The sequence below is a fragment of the Stegodyphus dumicola genome, chromosome 6 (genome assembly GCF_044657685.1).
Source record: "Stegodyphus dumicola isolate Sdum_Otavi_A_Nest chromosome 6, ASM4465768v1".
NCBI classification, from domain to species: domain Eukaryota; kingdom Metazoa; phylum Arthropoda; class Arachnida; order Araneae; family Eresidae; genus Stegodyphus; species Stegodyphus dumicola.
In genome coordinates, this window is record NC_140773.1 from 176,093,732 (window position 1) to 176,111,168 (window position 17,437).

Below are 17,437 nucleotides of genomic sequence, written 5' to 3' on the forward strand. Positions count from 1 at the left end.
AAAACACCTTATATACTTTTCCTTTTGAAGAACGACTGGAGATTAGCAGATCTAATCGCCAAAACCACGTGGTGACGAATTTATTGTTCACCATCTTTTTAGTTCGGGCACCATTTTGAGTCATTAGATTATTTTGAAGCAGGAGACATGAAAAATGAGCAATGCTCTTACCGAAACCCGAACCTGGATCTCTTGAATACGCGCCGAGCGTGCTACCGTTACATCAAGAAAGTATGCTGGAAGAGGGCATAAAATACCTTATACATTTATTAAGACTTAATGAACCACGCAGACCATAGTCTCTGTTAATTTGAGATCATGAAGAAATTCGCATTCACAGATCTCTGTTATTTCACGTGCTGAAACAGCTTTCATAATGTCTTTTATCTTAATCCTGAAACGCTTGTAAAAGTGTAGGACAACACTTAAGGAAGCAAATCTTATAGTTACCTTTTAAATTAGCCTTTTTACTAAGTTCTTATTTGTTTCAGTACCTTTATATATCTTAATGCTTATGGCACTTAATTATACAACAATGATAGACTATAAATAACACATTTCGTTCTACTTTAGTTACATATTCTTAAAGGAGAGGAATTTTTTGATAGATATTTACACATTTTTTTAATGCTCAGAATTTACCCATTTTCTTAAATGCCTGCATTGGTCAAGAGCATGAGAGATGATAAGTATCACATATAATTTAAAACACACTTAATAAAAAATATTGATAAAATTGACTATCAAAAGCTAAGAAGAAGAAATATATTCCTGTTATACCAGATATAAGAAGTTAGCGTTAAGTGGAACTTTTTCGGCTTATCCTACAGCAGTTGGAAAGGAACTTTGCATCGTCCAAAAGTACGCTTTCAATAAGCTTCTCGGTAATAATTTAACTTAATTTAATTTAAGAACCAATTAATTAAAAAAATCAAATCATTTGACTGCTGAATTCTCAGAAATAATCAAAGTAATTATTAAACTATACCTGTTTAACATTCCTGCGCTTTATACGAATTTTCTTCTTTGCACTTAATGGTAGAATTTTAATTTACAAAAACTCAAAAAAGAGGTAAAATTTAAATAGAAGTTATATTAAGAAATAAATCTTATAGTTCAACTAAGAATTCATAAAAACTAGTCTACTTAAGGAGTCTGAGAAATTTAAAGATTTAAACGAAGTTACTTTTGATATTTAACTGACTCGGCTTCCGTTAATGTGGATTCTAGGCTACGTGCTAGTTTTCTAGTGGACTGCCACTGCCCTCTGTGTGAAGTAAAAATGCGTTTGCTATTTAAATTCCACTTAATCTGCATTTTGGTAAAGGCCGATTAAAGAAGGAGAATCTAAAGAAAAGAATTAGCATAAAAATAACGTGTTACCTAAATTAAACCTTTACACGATGGCCATAAAAGCTTCCTTTCAAATTCACACCTGCACGTTTCTTCACGAGGATATGAATACATATTAAGACAGGAGAAAATGCTGATTTTACAATAGCATATGAAATAAAAATTACCATGCTCTTAAGAATTTTAATATGATAACGGATTATTTCTAGAGGCTTTACTTAAAAGAAAAGGTAACAAAATAATAAAATAGGTCTAGGTCTCAGACTAAAAGCTATTTCTTTGAATAACAAGCAAAGAATAACATATAAATGGTTTCTTAAAATACATTAAGAACTGTTTACGTTTTACATTACATTACTGTTTCCGTTTTGCGATTTTGGGTCGAATCACTCTGAATGTCAGTTTCCCTTTTCGAACTGTTTTCACCAAATATTATCGCCCTGTATTATATTTGAAGAAATTAAATACTGAAGAATACGCATAAATGTACGTCTGTTTCTCGCATTGTGATAAAACAACGGTACCTAGAGCTATCCAATTTTGAATGACGTAATCCTACTGCGAATATGGGCATCCGGAATAAAACAAACTCCAAATTTGAAATTTGGAGTTTGTTTTATTATAGATTTCATATTTTGTAAAACTTTAACGAATTTTTGATTAACAAACTCAAGGATTTTAAATCGAGCAATGGCAATGTTGTACAGAAAAAAAAACATTTTATCTCCAGCGCGTGAGATCAGAAATTCTAAAGATATGCTCAATTTAAAATTATTTTGCGATATTGCTCTTGAACTGAATTTTATGGTTTAAGTGCGAAGAGCACGATATTTTATAAATAAAGGTAACGCGCAGATTCGAATGAATATAAAGCAGGGAAAAAATCTTAAATGTGATAAAGTAGAAAAAAAAAATAAAGCTGTAAACGGTTTATCAATTCACCCAATTTTTTTCAATTCTTTCACGGCCTTTATTAAAAATCTGAGTTCTGCATAGTAAACGACCAATGCTGCATATCAGTTCCTAAATTTTTTGGGGGTTTAGTAACCAAAGCGACTTCTAAACCAAAAATTTTATTAATTAAAAAAACGCTAATGCTCCGAGATTTAAATGATTGAAGAGAAATAGCAGTAAGCACACATGGACGAATTCTTACAGATAATAACGATAAGTAAAAAGAGCAACTTTTAAGGGAAAACCTTTTTGAAGTTTTTACTTATTTTCCAATATCGCGAGGAATTAACATATTAACATCTAATTTGCAGTTTTTTTAGGTTTGCTTTTACTTTTATGTTAAACGATTAATTAAAGACGTCGGATGTATTAAAAAGTTAATCCTGAAGACTGAAGATAAAAATACAGTCAAGTTTGAGGAAGAGGGTTGTGAGGAAATGTAGGTCACAGGAAGTAGGGTGGATCGCTAAGTTTGATTGATTTAGCTTTGAATAAATTCTGAAATTCGAATTCTCCTAAGTTAGCGAGTCATAAGATAATTTATGAAAAAATAAACTGGTCGTTAAATGCATCTTAAAATGTTGGTGCTCCGTGAAGCGTTTGACAAAAACCAAAAATGCAGCTGAATTAAATAAATCGTTTAGATACAATAAAAGACAGTACTTTTTTAGATGGAAATAAAATTTAAAAATTGAAGCTAGCAGGCAAAATAACTGAAAAGACTCGTTTAAAAATAAATACGCATTTGACGATGAACATAAAATGCAAAATTGTTGAATTAAATTAGTTTATTTCACCAAACATGAAACTAAAATTTACAACTATTCATTAGCACATATGTAAGATTTCAAATAGTTAAAATATTTAGCTTTTCATTATATCATTCATGCATCCTTTTGAAGTAAAAGGTATTAAGAAATATGTAAATATAGAGCCTATTTAAAAAAGATGCAGTGGGCGTTAAGTTAAAATTGTATTGTGAATCGTATATATAATGTAAGTTATCTAGGGTTTATCATTAACCAAAAGCTCACATGGGCCATGCCAAATTCAGCACGTCATAAAAAAATCCCGTGGCATAACCAACCAAGTTTCTTTACTCCTTGGAAATTACTCTGGACTGTCTCTCAATAAAAAGAGAATGATCTATCTATGCATAATAAGGCCAATTTATGCTACGCATCTGCAGCTTGAACGTCAGCCTCAAAGACAAACTTGCATCAACTTCAGATAGTAGAGAGTAAGATTTTGAGAAGAATTCTAAATGCTTACTTAATTAGAAACAAACTGATCTACGAGGACTTGGAAATTGATCCTATAGTGAACTACATAACTTAATGAGACAATCTGCTACTCTCATGCTTAGACATCATAACTTCGTAACCCAGCTTTGACTGCCAACGTTTACTTGTTTTCTTCCGCTGTATGTCGCTCGTCGGTTTCCATTAGAGTGGCACACATGCAATACAGGAAAAACAATCGTCTACTCACTTTTACCTCACTTCCCTTGATCGTTCTTGAGTTTCACTTACTAGCTCCTCAAAGTCATGTGCCCTTAATTGCTTAATTTTCTGATCTAACTTATAAAGTTCCCTTCTGGGGCCGCATAAGCAACTTCATAATCCGAATCCATAAAATAAAATTGAAGATCAAGTTGCAGTAAGTATCTCAAAAGTTAGGTTAGTTCACCAGCTAGCAAGATCTTCAGCTAGCAAATCATACTGTTAGTGTTTTCATATGTGTATTACACAATAACAGTAGCAGTATTAGCGTGTCTACATGTATTAGTGTACGGAACTTGCTAATTTAGAATAGCAATTTATATCTTATTATTCCTACAAGGAACACATGTTCTCATACGTATGTCTGTGTTGATTCAGTCTCACAATACTTACAGTGCTATTATCAGAATATATTTTTCCAGCTTGTACACACTTAATGCATTCACATCGATTTTTTATATGATGCATGTATATATCGCAATATCGTTTAACTATACTAGCGGTTTCTAAGCGATTTAAAAGCGTACCTGCATATTTGTATTAGAAATGTTTGTACCAATATATTTATTCGAACCAGTTAATGTATTTAATAGTGACTGTATATTTGCATGTAATTGTTTGTAATATCTGTAACAGTATTCGGTATTTGTACATTTGCATTAGTGATACCCGCATCAGCATATTTAAACGTATACACATGTTTTTATGTTCAAATTTAATAGTGTCTGTGACAGAAATTCGGCAATATGAAGAATTCCTTATTTCAACGATTGATCGGTTTGCACACAGCAATAATGCTTCACAGCCAACGCACAGTTCCCATTCCCCCTCCAAAATGTTATTCCCTTTAGATTTAATCTTTCCATTTTTTAAAAAATTGCAGATTTTGGGGAGCTTGCTAGGGCGCTAAAATAATTATAGTCGTCGACAGGATTTAGACTGGTTGACAAGTACCTTTCCTAAGGGGACTGGCTGTCCCACCCAACGACTTCATATAACAGGTTTCTCGTATATATCTCGTTGGTCCCACCGGCGTAGAAAAGAAAAAAGTAAATATATTGGTGATATACGATCTAATAAGTAGAGGAAACATTTGTAAAATTCCAAATAAAATGCATTTTAAAACTATGGTAAGATTGGTAACATTTTAACTTAACGATTTACTTATGTCGCATTTTTAAATAGAATCATATACATATAAATGCTAAATTCAATTAGAAGATGAAATGATTCTATTTACTAACGTTATTATATATACCTCACATAGCTGTAAGTGTTTGTAAAGAACATATATACAGTTTTAAATCAGGTAAAACAGTAATCTTATTTTTGTGCAGATTTTGAATATAAATGCGCCTATCTAAGCCAAAATAAGGTTAAGTATAAATCTAATTCAGCTTGCTGTTTTGACTACTGTAAATTCTACTGGCATATTTTTTATCCACTTAATATACATAATTCTTTTTAAGTATAAGATACACTCAATTTTCACGAACTTAATTAACATTATCTTGAATAATTAGATAAGCAGATAATAATGATAAAAAAGCATGCTTATATTCTATAATTCGTTTTTAGATTAACTATATAAGAGTATTCAGCAAATGCATATCATCTATCAAAGCTATGAATTATGCAGAATTTGAAGCTTAGCCGTCTCGGCGTAATTGCCTTCGTATCATAAAGCAAGTTGAAATCGGTTTGGCCTAACAGATTTCAAGATGTTAAAATCAATAAACAGTGAGGAGGAAATTCAGTTATCCTTTTCAAAGGGAAATAAATATGCAAGCAGAACTCGTAACTTAGCAATGCCAATTTACATTTATCAGGCTACTTTGAGCAAACTTTGGATAAAATACAGAATAAATTAAAGCTTACGTTCAAGCTCGAAACTATTTTATTCTTGCGAAAGATATTTCACTATTTATTAAGCACTTAAAAGGATAGATATTAATGCATATGAAACATTTCCCTTCGATAGCTCCTCGTTTGAAGACACACGAATCCATAGCCAAATATTAGATTTATAAACCTTAAAAATTTTCGACATTTCCCATTTTCTGGAAAGGGATGAGCTTTGGTAATCAATCTTAAAAGCAAAGATTTCAGGTTCCTTGAGTGAAATTTAATGGGATTTTACTAGACATACAAGAAATTTGACTATTTAGAATTATATATAAAATATTTCGGTACACGAATATTGTTCGAAACTTTACGCAAAATATAAAATAGCAGTATTCGAACTAAATTCTTACTGGTATTTTAAAACATTAAATACAATCAAATCTTGATATAACGAATCTCGGGAAGGGAAGATAAAATTTATTAAATCGAGAATCACTAAAATATGATAGAGATATGTATTAGTAATTAAAAGGTACTTACATTTTAATGTGAAGATTTCAGTAAAAGGAAATAAATGGGAATAAATGGGAGATATCTTATATAAGAAATATCGAGATGAAATTTTGAAAATTTTTTTTTTACGTAATTAGAAATGTAACTGATTTCTTTAAAATGTTCCTTTAAGCAAATTTCTTTACAATATTTGTGGAATAAATTGCATGCTCTGTTTTCTGTTTCCCATATGTTCAATTTTAGGCTTTCTCAGATGAGGATTTTTTAATCTCCTATTTCAGACCTTTTAGTTCAGGGTTAGCGTTGAATTTGAAAAAAATGTGATCTGAGGTCACGTGACTATAAAGTATGTATGGAGTAAAGTCGCAATGACGCTCCGTTCTTTCAATTTTGTGCTTCGACATATATGAAAATACAGCATTAACGTCACTGATGGCGACGTCTCACGCCGTATATACATGTAAATTTCATTTGATAACAATTCAGTGTACTGAGATATAGCTACATCCATTTCTAGAGAATAATCGCAGCTAAACTATTTTGAAAATTCCACACCTTAAACGAAAACGAAAAATGAGTTTTCCACATTGAGCTAATATTAAATCTGACTTAACAGTACAGTGTTCCATCGTGAAAAATGTATATGATGCTGCTATCATAGTTTTTAACAAAATATAGTCATCATTTCATTCCAGTTCATAAGGTTCCAACCTTGAATTTACAGCTATGTGTGTGGAACCATGAGAACTAACTAGTAAGCGAATAATCGCTTTAGCTCAGGAAACAGAAACGTAAACTCAAGAAGGGTTAATTACCCTTTACTGCTCAAAATAAAGTTTAATAGATGGCTTTTTCTCAGGACGTACAGAAAAGCCTCCACTTGGGCTTGAACTCAAGAATACTAAGAAATAAAAACTTAACTAATGCTTAACTAAAAAATATAGCCGAAGCTATCAAAATTCTACAAAATGTTACTAAACGCCGAAGCTATCAAGGGCCTGAAATACGGAGGAGTGTAGTAATAGCTTAGAGAGAATGTAACCAAAAGGGGAACGCGAGCTAGTCAGAATCTCTGGCTCTCTAACGAAGTCAGTGGAACTTTTTCTTAAGTATTGCTCTTCCTTCATTTGCATTTAACCGCGATTCTAAAAACAGATTCTGGCAGGAAATGGAAGCTGGAATTAGAAGGGATAGGAAAGTAGATTTAACTAAACTGTTAAAAACTTCAGATAAACCTTACAAGCTCCTAAAAAAAGGCGGTCCAGACGGGAAAGTGGTTAGTGACTGTGACTGCCGTACCGAAGGGCCCAGGCTCGTATCCCGGAGACAGCATGAATATAAATTGTCTGTTCTTTCATAACAGGCAACGATGATCGACCTATTAGGTGCCTCCATAATAAAGTAACCGCTTCAGGCCTTAGTAGTGGACGATGCTTATAATGGCTAGTAACCGCCATTTGGGGGGGATTGTGCGTTTCATCCGTTGACGAGAATATTGAGCCACATATAGGGAAACGAAAATTTTTACGAACAGCTGTCAAACAGAGTTAATAATACAGTATTTAAATTGAGGATACGTCCCGCTTCTCCAGTTCAAATATATGTCCTCCGTTCCTTTTAAAAAGCCCCCCTTTTTTTCTTGGTTTACCTTGTTTCAAGCACAGGTTATTTTGCATTATTTAAAATTTGTGAATTTTATTTCTAAATTTATGAATCTAAAGCAAACAATGAGAGGGTTTCCTTTCAAATAAACTTTGGATGGCAAAAAGCGGAGCAGATTGAATGTGAACTGAATGCAGTCAGTCTGAGAGGGGATAAGCACACAGTGCAATTTTAAGCTATGATCTCTTTTTATGGGAGGGGGGTAATTATTTGTTCGGGGGAAAAAGTTTCCATGATGTGAAAGAAAGACTCAAATAGCACGATACTTTCGAAAAGGTCAAGTTTAAAAACCTGAATGGGAAATCATATCTTATTACCTACCTCATTAACAATTTTCTGCAACCTCTTAAACAAAAACAGCATCCAAAAACATGCATTCTTTGCATTTTCTCCTAAATGTGAAACACATTACTTGCTTTATTACATTCCAATTACATAAAGAAAAAGAACTAAAGTCAGCCTTTCTACTCAATTATTTTGAACAAGGATTATTTCGCCTCTGTGAATTAAACCGGTAAGTAATATAAGGATAACTACTAAATTACAGTACATTAAGAAAATATTTGAAAAAGTAAACAACAAAAAAACTTGGCGCCGCTTGTTTGTAATAGCTTGATAAATTGGAATAAATTATTCGTTAAATCGTGATTATTTGCTTATGTTTTATTGGACAAAAGAGACATATTCTTTACATCGAAAATGATCGTTATATTCAGATTTCTTAAACAGGAATTCAGTCAATTGATAAATTATAAAAAAGAACTTAAATATGTAATTAAAAAAACTAAATTCTATAGTAAATTTACTATTTGACATATTAATTAGTGTTAATTAATTAGTACTAAATTAATTTAAAACTATTAAAATTAACTAAAAAAAATTAAAATAAAATTAGCAAATTAATAAAATTAAAATTAAAATTAATAAAATTAAAATTGCCTCTTCATTTTCTAAAACTTTAAAATATTTTTGCCGTTAGCAGATTAAGAAATTCCGTTTTTTAACAAGTTCTAATATAAACTGAGTAACCAGCCGTATGCCTCATGTTCATATCTTTTCAACAATATATTTCTATGAAATATTACCTTTGGTAATGTAATTGCAACGTCATTAGAACTTACTAATGCCCATTAAGAAGCTATATCATTAATAACTTGTTCTTAAAACATTTGAAACTAACCAAATGCAGCATTAATTACATAAAGTGTCATTAATAACTCTTAAGGATTTAAGAGTAATTTCATAACTCTGTATCTTAACGAAGGGAAGAAAATACCAACTTCTTTCTCAAAGGTAAAAGAAAATCCGGAATTAATTTATAGACCACTATTCATTGCAGGAAAAATTAGCTTACTTTTTTACCTTCACAAATCTAGCAACATAATCAGGTTAAATTAATGAATAACTTCTGCTTTCAACCGAAATAAAAATCATTTATTTTTTAGCTTTGGAATACATCATCCCATATGTCATTTATCATGCAGAAATTTCGAAAACCATTTTTAACCTGAATGCAGACTTTACAACTTTGCTCTCAGTCTCTCAGCGTTCATGTTTCAGTACCATATTTTGTAAAATATTGTATGATACACCATAAGAAAATAAGCTTTCTCTTGTTTTGGAACATGAAAGTAAAAAACCATATTTTCAAAATAAATTTGGAAGATTTTCATCATCACTTAGATTTATAGTTATGTCTCTTCATTCGTCTGCCTAGTTCTCATAGTCTTAAATTCTATTTGAGTTCATTAGAAGATTAGGCTAGGTTAATAGATTAAGGCAAAGCAAACCGAGGACTATCTGCCTATGGAGAGAGATACCTTTGCGGAAGACCTTTTAAGGAAACTTAGCTCGTATCCGTGTTACGCATGGAAAAAACCACGAAAACCAACCATGCAGACAATCAGTTCGCCAGGATTCGACCCCAGGTCGAGTTACCGGTGTTCAGCGACGTTACGCGTGGCCTAGTTCATTAGAATACTTAGATACAGTTGCAAGAATTCTGTATTTAAAAATACGCTTCTAAAAAATTGAGGACATGATATCAAACAGCAATTCATTATTTATTACTATTCATCAACCGACCCTGTAATTTAAACTAATAATTTAATCCAATGAAAAAATATTGAATCAGAAAAATGAAGCATAAGTTAAAATTTTGTAAATTTATTTTAGAATAGATATTATTTCTTTAGATGCGAAGTAGCGGTTTACAATTGTAGTTAGTTTTCATAGACAATACAGCAATAAAATTACAAACATGCCAGTTAATTTGTTATAAGGCTAACTCGAATATACACAATGGTTATTACTCAGTGTCCTGTGTTTACACGAAGCACTAAACATCATAAACAACAGTTCAGGTAAGGCGGATTGTGCGCTCCTTTTATAAAGCCGTCATTTAAGAGATCTTCCAAGATACAAGTCGCAGATACTGAAGTTTAACCAAATTTAGCAAATAACTCAGGATATCAGGAAGGATGCTTCGTGGAGAAATGTTTTAAGGTTAACTGGCTACTGTTCACGCTACGTATGAATTTAGCTTAGAAAATGCCCACCCAGCCAATATATTTAGCGTGATTCTAATCCAGTCAAACCATTAGTAGTCAGTAGTCTCCATCTATTCAGCCATTGGTGGGCTATGGATATTAATTCAGGAAACGGGGAATGATGCCTCTAGAAAGCTTGCAAAAACGCTCAATGATTATCGAAGTTACAGCTTGATTCCTGCACTTAATGACTAGCTGGAAGTACTGTTCTATCTTGAATAAAAACAGTAGTCGCCAAGCATTCTCTCTTTTAGAAAGCAGGAAGAACATTCTCTGCAAGAAACTGAATATATACCATGCGCTCGTGACTTATACTGCGAAAAACAAATGCAAAATAATCTGAAAGGTTTCAGATTTTAAATTACGTCCAAAGGGGTGTTTTATTAACGTTTTGTGTGTTACCTTTATTTATTAAATATCATGTTCTACATACTCAAAATATAAAATTCAGTTCGACAACAATATCGCAAATTAATTTTAAAATGAGCAATCTTTAGAATTTCCGATACAGAGTCTCGCGAGCTGGTGATAATTTTTTTTTTCCGTACAGTGTTGCCAATGCTCGCTTTGAAATCGTTTAGTTTTTTAATCAAAAATTTGCTAAAATGTTACAAAATCGGAAATCGATAATAAAACAAATTTCAAATTCAAATTAGGGCTTCCACATGCCCATATTCTATGGAAGATTTTGTTATTCAAATTTTGACGGCTCTAGATACCTTTGTTTTATCACAATGCGAGAAACACACATACATTTATGCAAATTCTTCATTATTTAATTTCTTTGAATATAAGACAGGGTGATAATATATGGTGGCAACGATTTGAAAAGTGATACAGCCGAAATTAATAGTCCTTCAGCGCAAATATCCCCTTTATACTAAAACGGGGACAGATCTATGTCTCCCGTTTTACTAGGCCGATTGATGAAATTCAAACTGTGTTTTCCATGTATCGAAAGCGCAACTTGGGATATATATTAGATTTATATATATCATTGTATTAACATAGGTATTGTGACACAAAGTCGTACTTTTTCTGAAATACCATACCAATTTTTTTTCCATATTTCGATTCAGCGACTCATATTTTGCCTAAATATTAAGTTTTGTAATTTTTGGTGAAAAATGCATGGAGTAATTATAAAATTTACCTTGGCGATTTTTTTTCAGTTTGCGCTAAGAATAATTCACTTGACGAACTTCTTAATTTATAGCAACCTATTTTCCTTTGCCTTTTTTCTTATGCATAAGTGGGTGGAAGGGGAAGTTATCGTTCATACTTTGAAATCATTTTAACAAAGTACGTATACCGCATTTTCTTTATTATCGCTTATAATAAATACGCCAAACTTCAAAACGCGCCCAGATGTAAATTTACGTATATATTAGGAAATTTCGTATAAAAAAATCAAATTTTTTGCAGGTACGCTTAGAAATACATCTACTTTACGAGGATGGCAAAACTTTTATAAATTATTACTCAAAATATTTTTTTAAAAATTTATAAAAATTATTTAAGAGTACAAATTTTAAAAATAAATCATAAAAAATTGGCGAATTTTATTTGGAATGAATCTAAATTTCGAAATATGAAAGGAAGAATCAAGTAAGTTTAAAGAGATATTAATAAATATATATCAAATTAAATTAACATTCAGTAGCTAACATTTTGAGAGCTAATTTTTTCAAAAACTACTCGTGCGAGTTTTACAAAACTGGCAGTTTGGCATAATTTGAGTCGTAGAATCGAAATATGAAAAAAAAAATGTCATGTCATTTCAGAAAAAGTCTGATTTTGTGTCAAAATACCTATAGATATATATAATGCTTCTTATATATAGCATGTCCACAATGCTATATATAAATCTAATGCATATCCTAACTCGCGCTTTCGAGACATGAAATCGCAATTTGAATTTCGTCAATCGGTCCAGTAGAACGGGAGATACAGAACTGCCTCCCTTTTTTTCGTAGTGTACATCTTACTAAATCTTAAGGCGTAAATTCGTCAATTAAAAATTAGCCCAAAAATGATATTATCAGTAAATCCATATCTTATAATTACATAATCGGTATGCACCATACAAGAGTGCGAAAGAGTCAGTTTCTATGCTTTCACCTCTCCAGTTAATTTTCAATATGTCTTCTGTCACATATGATTTAAGACCACATGCTGTCGGTAGGTTTAATACTCACAACACAAAATTCTATGAGCAAACTCAATGTGCTGTTACGATGTTTTACGGTTTCAACAGCGATATACTAAAGAGTTAAAATGAACAACAATAACTTTAGTCCCGTTAACTACAGGAGAGATGCCACTCGTGTTTTGACTAGCTTCATCAGTTGGCTTAAGAATTTCTAGATATACAGTTATGATTATTAAGCCTTCAAATAAATATTCTTTCCTAAAACAGTTGGAAGATTTCTAGCAAGTTCAGTTGCAGTATTTCACTTGTAACGATTTTACTTAGGGCAAAAGTGATCCTTTGGTTTCGGTTAGCAAAAGGATCTTTTAGTCTAGTTTAACATTATCGCTACACATGTTAATTTCTGTATTGAAGAGTCTCAGATTTTTACTTCATAAAACATCGCCTAAAGTCTAGTAGAAACCATAATTTCTCCGATCCACTACCTACTTTGGTACCCTCAAATCAACCTCTCATAAAATCTACACCAAATTAGCTATGCATGTTTCTGAAGTAATAAGCACGCTTAAAGGTAACTAACAGAGCCATGTCTAGAAACAAAAGATATAGCGCAAGAAACTGATAAATTTGTAACAAATGAAATTTATGGTATGCTGAGGAGATTAATAACTTTCATACCGAAATGTAGCGCAATCATTCGTAACATACAGTGGATACAGATATATATATATATAGAGAGAGAGAGAGAGTAAGGCAAATAGTTCAATATTGGGTTGAAATTCAGAATTATTCTAAATTTTCCTTTTATCACCAATATGCATTCGCTATTAAATTTATAGAATTAAATATGTTACTAAGTTAGCCAAAATGGTAAAACAGTAGTACAGGAAGTAAAACAATATTTCCTTTTGGGATTTAATTCTTTTAAAATAGGAATTTTAGTTTAGGTAATATCGTTGAAAAAATTGAAAGATTAAAATTACAGCTCACAGTTTCATTACACGCAGACCTCATTTATATTAATTTTGTTGATGTGGAGGCACGACAAAGAACTAAAACTATTTTCGACACAAATCTTTTTAATGGGGTGCATTGTTTCGCAATACGGCATGGCATCCTTGAATTTGTACTTAATGTTTTAGTATATATCCTTTATCTAAGGTTTTTAAACAAAAAGATTCGTTTACGTTTCTTCAATTGCCTTCATTTATCTCTCTAGAGACAGAGAGAGAGAGAAAGAGGAAAAAAACAAGAGATATCGCTTTTTCGAGAAATCCAATTAAATATACACATTTTCCTGGAATGTTATACAATTCTTAAGGACTTTCATTACACACTTGCATAATATAACGGAAAGTAAGCAAACATTGAATAGCGGAAAGATAAGATTGACAAAAGAATAGGAGGAGAATTATTATTGTGTATTCGATTAGTTATTTTGAAAAGATCCCTCCCTGTTTTCCTCTAAATCAATATCTCTCTATGTAACTTATTTCAATCTAATTTTAAATTTTGCTTATTAAATCTCTGAAACTACCAGTACATGAAGATTAGAGGAATGCGTTCTTGCCTTTGTCATATTAATTTCAATTTTGTAAAAATAATCTGAATAAAATCTGAAAAATCTAGTTCTGTATAGGAAAGTTTAAAAAAAAATACATGGAAAAATGAAACATTAAACAGTAGCTGATTTCACACTAAAATCAGTAGATAAATCATACATTTCGTAATATTTTTGTAAAAATATTTTAGAAATGTTTTGCTGCCGTCTATCCTTTACGAAAGCTGTTTTTAAATTACTATTCAAACAGCCTGATATTAAGAGTAGAAGTGAAAATAAATTTTAATATATAAAAACAATAGAAGTACCCACGCTTTATTTATTCTCGCAACTGATATACCTGTAACTGGCAATGTATGAAAGCCGAGATTCAATAGAATACCTAGGTGTGCAGGCAAGCCTCCACTTTATTTACGCACCGTTTTTGTTAATCAAGACCGTACGAAGACAACGCTTGAAGGGATTCCACAACCGGTTTCTCTCTCTTCTGCGGCTGGAGTTCGGAGGTAAAGCACGGGTCTTCTGGTCTGTTCCTTTCCTGCCGATGATGATGTGCATTTTTTTCTTCTTCGAATGCTGCCTGGAAAGGTCATGCAATTTTTTGAGAAACTAATTCAACTTGCGGGTGAATCGTAAAAAAGGTGATACTCCAAATTCTTATCAGATTGCTGCTGTTATATTTTTTTTATTGTCTAGCAAGATAAACGAAAGATGTCTTCACTGGTGCGTCCTTGTTCATCGACCTCGTGGATCATCGTATAGTTTCAGTGTGCGCGTGTTTTCTCGATTGTTCGAAAAAATAGGTTCGCTAACCGATTATGCTTGTCGACTACACAACACTGCCAACACTACACCACTCATCTGATCAGTGCAAATTTAAGCCCCGCTGTGTTAAGCGTGTGGGGTAGCACAAAACTCAAAATTGCTCTGCAAAGCGACTAGAAAATGTTATGTGTTGCAACTGCCTCCAGTCGGGACATACCGCGAATTATCGTGGATGTCCAAAGTGTACAAAAATTCTAACCAAAAAAAATGTTAATGATGTCAACAGCGCTAAACCTTCTAATGATGCTAATAGCCAGTTTAAATCAACTGTAAAAAATGTTATGAATACAACTAATGTAACACCTGGTTATAAGTTATGCAAATGTAGTTAAAGGCCAACCGGATAAACCCGTTGGCCAGGGTAATTCACTAAATAATGGTAAAAGTTCTGAATTTTCTTTTAATGCATTAACTGACATTTATAAAATGATTAAGGAGGTTTGTGATATATTTAAAGGATTCTTTGTTATGAATATTTCAAAAAGGATTTCTGAAAAAATGCCGAAACTGCAAAGTACAGAGCATGCTATTGATAAGATATTTGTGCTGTTCTCAATGTTCGAAGAAATTTTTAGTTCAACTAGCAATGTGTAATTATGTCTGTTGTAAATACCTGTATCATTACATGGAACGCGAATGGACTGAGCTACGGGATTTCGTAAACGAGTACGCCCCTGAATTTTTGTTCCTACAAGAACACTGCCTGGGCCCATCCACTCCAATTTACGTGGCAAATTATTGTGTGTACAGATCAAATATATCAGCTACTACTCAAAGTACTCGAGCATGAGGAACAGCACTCCTTGTCAAGCGCTGCATTCCTCATTATGAAATAGCAATTCCACAGCTCTTAGCCGTTGAGGCCACAGCTATTTCCATCACAACAAACACTAATACAACATACACTTTTATCTCCACCTATATCCCTCCCAACAGGAACTCCTTAAATGTTGAGAGTGATCTCAACATTCTTCTCTCACTTGGTACACACGTTATTATAGGTGGAGACCTTAACGCAAGACACCGCGCGTGGAACTGCTATAATTCTAATGCACACGGCAAAATCATACTCAACTTGGCTCGTACAGCCCCTTTACGCATAGCGGCTCCTAACACCCCAACATGGTATACTGCTTCCTCCACTGGAATTATAGACTGCTATCTACTCAAAAACACCAGTGTTCCACTGGATGTTACGGTGTTAGATGAGTTATCTTCTGATCATAATCCAGTGAGACTAATTTTGGATATCAGTAGCTATACCACATCAGACAAAAGAGTCTTCAGAATTGACTGGCGTGTTTTCGCCAAAGCTCTAGACAACATTCAGTACACGCTTCCAACAATTCAATCGAGGAATGATATTGTAGAATCGGTACTTACTGTCTAGGAATATGATGTTTGTAAACTTACTTCCGATGTGCTGTCTAGGGGCTTGAAATGACTAATTAGACTTATGAATAACTCGAATATTTAATGAAACATAAATAGTTGCTACAGACTACAAAATGATTACATGTGTACAAAGATGAATTTACATAGATGATATATACAGATGAAGAGAATCGACTGTCTTTTACATGTAAACATCTTTCAGTCGCGTCATCGTCTTAATGGCGGAATCGTCTGACTTCAATCATCGAAAAAGTAAAAGATTATTCTCACAGCTTGTCGCGTCATCGTCTTAATGGCGGAATCGTCTGATTTCCATCATCGAAAAAAGTAAAAGATTATTCTCACAGCTTGTCGCGTCATCCGATTATAATGAACGATGCCATCCCACAACTGCTCGTCCATCCTGATGGAATGCGGCCTCGCATTCTCGTAGCACCACCATCTCATCTAGGGATCTAAAAAATAAAAAAAAATAAAAATAAAAAAAATAAGAAAATTAGTTACTATTGAGGAAAAAGTCGTCTTAAATGGTTTATTTCAGCCATCTTCCCTTATCATCTTAACATCCTCAGAAATAACGGCGTTAGCTCTTCTTAAATGCTCTTTCAGTGTTCGTTCATCTTGAACAGTCTATCTGAATACATGTATTTTACAAACACGTCTTCCTTTGATGTTGTCTGGAACAATTCGTCTGGATTCGTCTTATCTGAATACGTCTTCTGAATGCGTCTTCTTAGATACCGTCTGGATACGTCTTCTGAATGTGTCTTAGATATCTTCGAGATTCGTCATTCGAATGCATCTTCTTTAAGTCGTCTTCCTTCATACATTTCATCCTTAGACATCATCTTCAGTCTTCTTAAATTAGTTCACGTCTTTAAAATAATAGTCCATTAGTCAAATCGGGAGAAATTTGTCAACTTGGGAAAAAGTCTATAATCAGAAATCATCAAAATCGGTATTTCATTGTCAAAGCCTTTCGGGTTTCTTCCTATATCTTCTGAATCTGCATTTTCGCTTCTTTTTTCTCACCTTCTTTAGTTTCTTTTGTTCCGTCTTTGCTTTCCGTATCAGCGTAGTTGTCATCAGGTTTTCTGATAGACTTCTCCTTTTCAATCTTCTCCTC